At 54.0% G+C, this 8,818-nt stretch overlaps 1 protein-coding gene across 1 annotated transcript in view; it reads left to right on the forward strand.

Annotated features, from left to right (window-relative positions):
• The window catches only part of CD247 (CD247 molecule), a 96,785-nt gene that overhangs the window by 776 nt on the left and 87,191 nt on the right, over positions 1 to 8,818 (forward strand). The gene's annotated exons all lie outside the window — the stretch shown is intronic.

The following is an 8,818-nucleotide window of genomic DNA, read 5'->3' on the forward strand; positions in this document are numbered from 1 at the left end:
CATGCAACAAGGCCTTTCTAGGCCCTCCACCTCCCCGTGTCCCCATGTCTCCGTGTCCCCATGTCCCCGGGCTCCGTGCATTTTTACCAGGAACGGGACCAGCTGTGTTTACACCGAGCGGACAGGGAAGGTTGTCCCAAACGCCCCTCCTCGCTGCAGCCTGGACGGCACAGGGTGGAGGCAGGGAGGCCCTGGCACTTCCGGCCCTGCCCAGGGTTTCGAGGGCTGAGCATGGCGGGTTTTCTGGGAGATCGCAGCCCTTCTCAGAAAGGCCTGGGTGGGCATGAGTCACATGGAGCTGCGGGGGAGGGCACCCCGGGGCGCCCGGAGCGGCTGTGGACCTCGGGCCCAGGTGCCAGCAGCCCGGAACCCAGCGCTGCTGGGGGGCTCGTCACCACTGGGCTGTCCTCTCAGGCCACGGGCAGGTCAGGGCAAAGGGGGCATAGAAGGGACAAGAATAGCTGGGTGCTGGTGGTGCCACGAGCAGAAAACAAAGCCCCACCCGGCAGACAAGATGGGGCCATGGCCTCTTCCACACCCGCCAAGCGGGGGCCCAGGCATCTTCCCACCTTCTCTCCGCACACTTGACGGGGGGACAGGGGACGGGGGACAGGGGACGGGGACGGGGACTTCAGCTCCGCACAGAGGGGGCTCCTGACAAAGTGCGTCTCGGAGCCCAAGGCCCCTGCAGGAGGGACGGAGACTCCAGGCTTTCACAGCCCCTGTGACGGCCGAGGGCAGGCTCCTGGCGGAAACCAACCTCAGGTCTCTCTTTTCTGCTCAGTGAAGTTCCTCCCCCGACCCCTTAAAACACCCACTTTCACCAGGACCTTTCCATTTGCATTTCCGCGGGACCCAGATCATCTGGATCAAAGCAGTAATGACCCGTCTGTCCATGAGGTCTCCCTGGTGAAGTCCCCACGGCCTCCCCACCACCAGGGCCTGAGGCTGGCGGAGCCTGAGGTCACCGGCCTGATGCGAGGCGCACACGTTGGCCCACAGGGCCCTTGGCTCTGACTGCCCAGGCGCACGTAGGGTCTGTGCGGCTCTGTCCTCTGTCAGGTGAGGCCGCGCGGCTATGGCACAAGCCTCAGGAAACAGGCTCCTGGTCGGCTCAGCTTGCAGGGAAGCAGCTGGATGTGGTGCAGGGTCCGGCCAATCACAGTGGCTGTGCAACCTTAGGCAAGTTACTTAGCCTCTCTGGGCCTCAGTTTGCTCCCCTGTAGAGTGAGGAGAACCTTCATTGCCGAGCTGTGACATGAGCAGTGCCTAGTGTGCCTGAGACATAATAGAGCCATTACGTGGAAGTTGTGCTAATTATCACTATTATCACCGCTTGCTGTTTCCTTGTTCTGGGCACCAGGAACAGGAACAGGAAACGGAAGCCCACGGCCAGGATTTGGTGTGCTCTCGGCTGTGTTGTGAAGCAGCCCCGGTCATTTGTCCATCTCCCTTGGGTTTCTGAGCGCGCTCACGCCAGCACAGGGCGTGCGGCCCAGCCAGGCCCAACGCGGAACCCGGGCAAAGCTTTGGCGGGTCTCAGGATGACTTCCCACTTTAATATCTTAAGACACTTATTCTGTAGGGATATTCCCCCAAAGCCAAAACAAGCCCAGAAAAGACACACTCTGCATAGCTAGGGGAGGGTGTGCGCGACAAGGCCCCCTGGCCACCGTTGGTCAGGGCGGGACCCAGACTTTGCATCCATGGCTGTGCGGGTGCGGGTGCGGGTGAGGGCCTGGTGTTGAGGTGCAGCGTCTTGTGGAGCGGATCTCTGCCTTAGCTGCTTGGAGCTGGACTTGAGGGGCGCTTGTAAGCGATGCCCGGACAAGGTTTTCACCCACAGCATTTTCGCCCGTGGTTTATTCAGCCTCCATCGCCTGGCTCTGCTCACCCCGTGAGCAGCTTCATTTCCTGCCTTGGCCTAATTCTCAGCTTGCTGGCCCGCAGACCTCCTCTGCAGCCTCGATTCCCCCTCTGCCCCCCAGAAGCAATCCTGGGAAGCGCCTGTGGAGTGGTGTATTTATTTTAACATCCTTTTCATCTCTGTCTTTAAAAAGTAGATTTAATTTTTATTGGATGTTCATTTTTACTTTTAAGAGTCCCCAGGTGTTGCGCCTCCGTTTCTCGGGAAGGCTCAGGCACTCGGGAGCTGGCTTGCGGGAGCTTGTCCAGCTGTGGGCATCCTGCCACTGGCTGCTCACCGCTGGCCAGCGCTGGGCTGGACGAATAGCAGGGAGAGTTCATGATGCACTTCTCGGCGTGGGCCCCGGCTGGTTCTCACCAACACTACGGGGCAGACAGTCTGTCTGAGCAACCAGTCAGTCAGTTTGGTGAAGAAAGGACCGAGCCGGCCATCTGACTTGTTAGTGGAAACAAAATGGCCACCAAGTCCCTGCATGGCCACGGCCACAGCCATGGCCACGACCATCTCTTCTGCCTGAAGCCCCAGGTTGTGTTCCCGAGGGAAGCAACATCTCACCCCCTCCCCCATGTGTCCCAGCCCGTAGCTTGGCGCCCGAGCAGAGTCGGAGCCTAGATGTCTGTGGGGTGGGTTAAAGTTGGGGGAGGAAGGAAATCTGGGGGTTCTGTGTGATTAGATTAACTTAATGGTCTATTTGGGGGGTACTGGAGTGGCACTGTTGGGATCTTACCTCTAGAGAATGTAATATCAAAGTCTGTGGTTTTTAAAGAGAAATTAAACTGGCGGAGGAGTCAGCACTTTGAGTAAATAGAATGATTTGCAATAGTTGTAAGGATGGTTTAAGGTAAAATCCTACCTTAATGTTAAAATGTTCTCCTTTGATCAGATGAAATTTCCGATATTTATTTATTTTGGACCTAGAAAAATCATAATTTCATATGATTCAACTAATATATCTCAAAAATAAACAAATAAATGAAGAAACAAATGAAGAAAGACGTTCGTTTTTCTGACTTGGCTTTAACACGAGGGCAAAGCTGCAAGTACAGAGACCACCGCCGTCGAGGTTATTAACTAATGGACTAACAAGCTAATGAGAGGATCCAAGGAGAAAATAAGAGCTTGTGAATTACAGTATAAATCACATTATTCAATTTTATCCAATTGCTGAATTGCCTCAAAATATGGAAAGAAAAACAACAACGTGCTAGCCAAGCATCACATTCCGTTTGGTCTGTGTTACTAAATAAATGTTCCATGCAGCTATGGTCTTTTTCCCCTGTCTTAATTTGAGGAATTTTAACAAAAATACCATAGAATTTATTAGAGGAAATTATAAACTTTTTAAGATCCGTAATCTTGCCAAGCTAGCCCAATAACTTTCCACTTTCACTTCTTCGTATTCCAGTCCATCATTTGTAACAAGTGTGCCCATATCTTTGTGGAGTTGCTGGTATAAAAATGGTCTCATGTGCTTGTTTCTTCCTATAATGGCTTTTCCCACGCGTCGCCTTCACGGTGGCTTTTAACTGCTTTGTAAACTTCCACAGTTCAGCCTCGCGGTTCTGCACTGTTTCCTTCTTGTTGGACATTTGGGCTGTTTCTAATTTTTGTTACTATACGTAGCTAACCCTGCCGGAAAAATCTTAGGTAGGAAGATTTGACAATTTCTTTTGAAGTGTTTCCTGGGGCTAATTTCTCCAGGACTGACAACGGAGAGGTTGGACTCAACGGACATTTCACTGTGCGCTTTAGATTTCTGTGCACCCCAATCCGGTTGAGGAAAGAATTTGTTTCTAAGTCTCTCAGCCCATTTCATGGGTGTCTGCCTCCTCTGGAGCAGGAGATTGGTGGGGGGAGAGAGGAGGCCAAGGAGCCAGAAGATCTGGGTCTGAGTCCTGGTTTGTCCCCAGCCTGTCACTGCCGTGAGCAGTCCCCCCCACCCCCCCACCCCCAGAGCCTTGGGCTTCCTCCGTCAGGCGGCCGCTCCGTGCAGCTCAGGGGAGTGCTGTGGGCTGCAGGTGTTCTTGGATGTGCCTGTACATAGTGCTCAAAGCCCAGCGGCCATTGCCACATGTGCCTCAGTTTCCCAACCTGCGAAAGAGCAAGGCTGTCGCTTTCCCCACGCAATGCCGTGGCACCCCTGGTCCCCACCGGCTTCCTTTTTCTTCCTGGGTCACTAAATTGCCATGTGAATGTGGGCAGAAACCTCCCTCTGCGCTTTAGCTTCCTCGTCTGAGAGGGTGGACATCCCTTTCCGCTACCAAACGGATGGCACACGGTCTGGAAATTGCAAACTTTTAAAGGACATTTGGCCCCCAGCCCCCACCCCACGGCATGGTGCACAGCACACGGAACCTCAGCCTCACTCCCTCCTGCAGTGCCCAGTGTGTTACCTGGGCGTCCACCTCACCCCATGGTTCCTACTCTCTAGCGGGGCCCCCTGTGGGAGAAACACAAGGACAAGTTCCACCTTTCCGGCTTCTTCCTTACGCTTGTGCACCGGCTGCAGCTTATTGAGGCCGCGGGGACTCTGTTGGGGAGATCTGACTTGGACAGAAAGCAAACTGTGGTCTGAAGCAGCCAAACTGCACCCCGACCCCCACACCCCCACCGTCCACTTCCCTAGCCTGCTGTGCTCGGTGCTACTCAGCAGCTAATTTTCAGGCTCAAGGAGGAAAAAAGAAATAGAAAGCATTTGAACAAAGACAGGCAGGGTCCCTGCCCAGGCCAGCCGCCCTCTTTTGGTGCCCTTCTGTTTGCCAAGTGCCACCGACACCTTCGTAGACTCGGTCCTCGTCGCCGTCCTATGGCCAATAGCAGGAAAGTCAGGGGTTCTCTGCTTATAAAGGAAGAAATGAGGCTTTGAGGCTTCTCGATGTGCCTGAGGGCAGAGTGCGGCTCAGGGCCCCCGTTCAGGGTCCACGCTCTCGAGTCTTCTTCTCTGCTGGTCCAGCCGGCCGTGCCGACTTGCAGTGTCACCGCCGACGCCTGAGCTCTGAGCAGGCGCCTGGAGGCACTCCCTCAGTGACCACTTAGTACCACTCTTCTCTCTGTTTGGGAGGGAAGAAATTATTTTGATGCTGAATAGGCTCCTTTACTATACATTTTCTGCGGAGTAGGAAACATTTGGTGGTTCATACGGAGTTGCTTTTTCTCACATTTTATTAGAGTTCTGATCTCACATTTCCCCTAAATCTGGTAAAACCCACATTTCCCATTTTGCTCTTAATAACTATGTCTGTTTTGGAGCTTTCTCCGGGAGGATGGCCTCAGCTTGCCATCCATCCTGCTCCGTGTGCACCGGCGAGTGGCTGTGTCACAGGAGGCAGCAGCTGGCGGGAGGAAGGGCAAACGCGGCTACAGCTCAGAGCCGGCAGAGGGGCAGGTGCACAGGGGGCCGAGATGTCCCCAGCACATCCCGGGATTCTGTGCAGAAGGGAGACGAGACAGCCTCTGTCCAAACTCAAGTCTCCAGGGTCCCGAGAGGCTGGGAGGCCATAGACGCAGACGTCTCAGGTGGGGGGCCTGGCCCCTCAGAGCTCCCCCACACCCCAGGTGAGCCCGTCCTTGTCCTTCCCTCCTTGGGTCTTCCTTCCTCCCAGATCCCTCTGCTCAGGTTCCAACTCTGTACCCACGCCCACCTGTGGAGAACTGCCTCCCCCTCACACTCCAGCCAGATGCGCGGGGGTCTCCCAGACCCCCTGCTGACCTTGATACCAGAGTTAAGGCGACAAAAGGAGATGGAAAGTTATTGTTCTCAGAGTTCAGGGCTAAAACCCACTGCAAATAGTTCCCTATGGCCAGCCCTTCTCAGGGCGGAGGCCCAGCACACTCCTAATTCAGCACAAAATGTTACCGCCTCCCCCACCCTCACCAGGTCCCCCGACAGCGGCCATCTTAGGGGTTTGACTAACACAGTAGCAATCCAGCAGCGTGGCTCCTGGTGACCAGCGCTGGCCATTGAGAGCTGGCCTTGCCGGACCTGGAATTATCTTTAATATCTGATCAATCACAGCATCTGGTCAGCCACTCGCCTTACCGGTGAGTAAGCCAGGCCCCTGTGTGTGCCCATCAAGCACATGGTTCCCCCGAGGTTGGCCGCCAGCCGTGGACCAGGCCGTGGACGGCACGTGGCCGAGAGTCCGTTGTCCAGGACAGCCTCCCTGGCCCGGTGGGCCATGTTTCTGGGTTTTCTGGAAAAGTCTCCATTGGCCGAGCGCCTGGCCTCTTTGTGGTCTGGTCCGGTTTTCATCACTTCTGAGCCGGTGCTAATTCCACGCTGAGCTTAGGCACAAAGGAGTGCCTGTCAGAGACACCACCCAGGACGGTCTGCGTGAGGCTCGAGAGCTTCAGAGATGGCCCCTTTCATTTATTTCCTCAGATTAGAGGTACATTTTTTGCCTTTTCTCCCACGTAACCATCCACGCTTCAAAGCCCGGACCTATATAAAATACACAAATGCTGTCTGGACAAAATGAATCTTGTCCGTCTCTTTGGATTTCAGCGGGAACAATAGAGATGGAGCTACAAAAGGCCGGCAAAGAGGATTATTCTTTCTCTTTCTATTAAGTGTAGAGGCTTCAAAAGAACAGCTCGGAAAGTCAAATAATTGTACCCACCACCGCTCACCCCTCCGTCTCAGCCTACCGGCCTGCGCATCCCCTTTAGAAACGCGCCGCTCCCCCCGCCCACCGCACAGAAAGCGTTGTTGACCATCCCGTCCACAGTTCCGGTTTGGAGCGCAGTGTTTGAATTTTACGGAATGTCTTGATTTGGTTGGTTTGGAAACACACACACATCTGCTGGTTTCTAGCTATGGCGGTAAACACAGGGCCTCGGACTGAAGCTGATTGGACCCCTGCTTTAGTTTCAGGACAGAAAATTCCCACCAGCCCTTCTGACGAGCACAGAAAGGCCCCTCTGGGCTGAAGGAGAGAGAGGATTTGGCTATTTAGGCATCTTTAAATCGGGGGCTGAGCATTTTCTAGCAGCTTTGATGCCTGAAATGATTTCAGTTAAAAAAAAAAAAAAGCAAAAGAAGAAAGAGGAAAAAAAGAAACCTAACCTCCCCTGATTTTGAGATGATTGCCAATTGGGAGGTTAGATTGAGTTGATGGAGAAAGACCATGGGGCAGAAGGATGCCCATGGGTGGGGGCGGGGGGGGGCACCCAGGACACAGAGAGGGCCTGGCAGCCATGTCCCGGCTCCACAGGGCGGCTCTCATGTGGGCAGCGCCCTCATCAGGAGCAGCGCTGCGGGGGGAGACGGGAGTGGGACGGGAGGGGGACGGGAGGGGGACGGGAGGGGCGTCTGATGCTCAGAGCTGTGTGATCTCTCCTGGAGCAGGCCCTTCAGCCCAAGGTCTTTCTCCGTCAACGCCGACCCTGTGTTGTGGCCTCTCTCCCGTCACCGCCCTTCCTGCTCTGAGGTTTAAACTCCTCTCAAAGGGAGCGTACAAGTCCCAGGGAATGAACCGTCCAGTTATGCAAATTCAAAATAATGCAATACACAAAGTTAGCATGGGCTGGATTTCTGTGCGCCGTCTAAACTCCGCGGGCGCTCATCTCACACTCGCCCCTGTGAGGGGTCATGTAACGTTTGCCGTCACAGGTGGTGTGGTCACCTCCTGATTAAGTTGGGTGGGGGCTGGGACGCTGCCCGTGAATTTCACCTCCAGCGACAAGAATAATAGATGGAGCCTCTAGGGCAGCGGTTCTCAACCTGTGGGTCGCGACCCCTTTGGGGGTCGAACAATCCTTTCACAGGGGTCGCCTAAGACCATCGGAAAACACATATATAATTACATATTGTTTTTGTGATTAATCACTATGCTTTAATTATGTTCAATTTGTAACAATGAAAATACATCCTGCATATCAGATATTTACATTATGATTCATAACAGTAGCAAAATTACAACTGTTTGGTTTGCAGTTAGGAAGTAGCAAGGAAAATAATTTTATGGTTGGGGGTCCCCACAACATGAGGAACTGTATTAAAGGGTCGCGGCAGTAGGAAGGTTGAGAACCACTGCCAGGGGTCCTCAAACTTTTTAAACGGGGCCAGTTCACTGTCCCTCAGACCGTTGGAGGGCCGGACTATCGTTTAAAAAAAAACTATGAACAAATTCCTATGCACACTGCACATATCTTATTTTGAAGTAAAAAAACAAAACGGGAACAAATACAATATTTGTATTTGCATGTGGCCCTCCGGCCATAGTTTGAGGACCCCTGCTAGGGGATGTTCTCTGATCGAAGTGGGGCTGTTAACACTTTCCAGGCTCCGCAAGCATCCTCACTGAGCGTCTTTCCTGAGTGTGAATTCCCAGTTACAGAATTTTCATAAAACGAACAGGAGGGTTAATGCCTGGAAGAGAGACATGCCCAGGGGTCCTGTCAGTCGGTCATGTGCAGTGACCTCCCCAGGGTGGGCAGGAGGCACCCCGAGGGCTAAGAAGGGTTTTCTTTTGTGATGCAGTTCTGCCTGGGGTCCCGGCTCCCCTGGCATCTCGTCCGTGGTTGGGAGGGACAGATAACTCAGCGGCATCTCGGACATGTCTGGTGAGATTGTCTGGGACCGTGGTGACCGCAGGACAGGGACGCGCTGGTCCGGACTGGCTTCCAACAATGACAGGACACCTGTAGTCTAGGTGGGGAGAGGAGACTAAAACCGGTTAGAGAAAATCAGGGATTTTCCATTGGCGAAGAGGGTGTGTTTTGACAACACATGTCATTGTCAGAAACGTTAGCAGAGATAGGAGTGCAATTCGGAGTGTGGCCGCGCCCTCGTCGTGTGTTCTGAGCCAGCTCTGACATGGCAGGCGCTGTGCTGGGACCAGGCCCAGGCGCCGAGCTCGGAGAAGCCACACGTGGAGGAGTGCCGACGTG

The sequence above is a fragment of the Myotis davidii genome, unplaced genomic scaffold (genome assembly GCF_000327345.1).
Source record: "Myotis davidii unplaced genomic scaffold, ASM32734v1 scaffold401, whole genome shotgun sequence".
In the NCBI taxonomy this organism is placed as follows: domain Eukaryota; kingdom Metazoa; phylum Chordata; class Mammalia; order Chiroptera; family Vespertilionidae; genus Myotis; species Myotis davidii.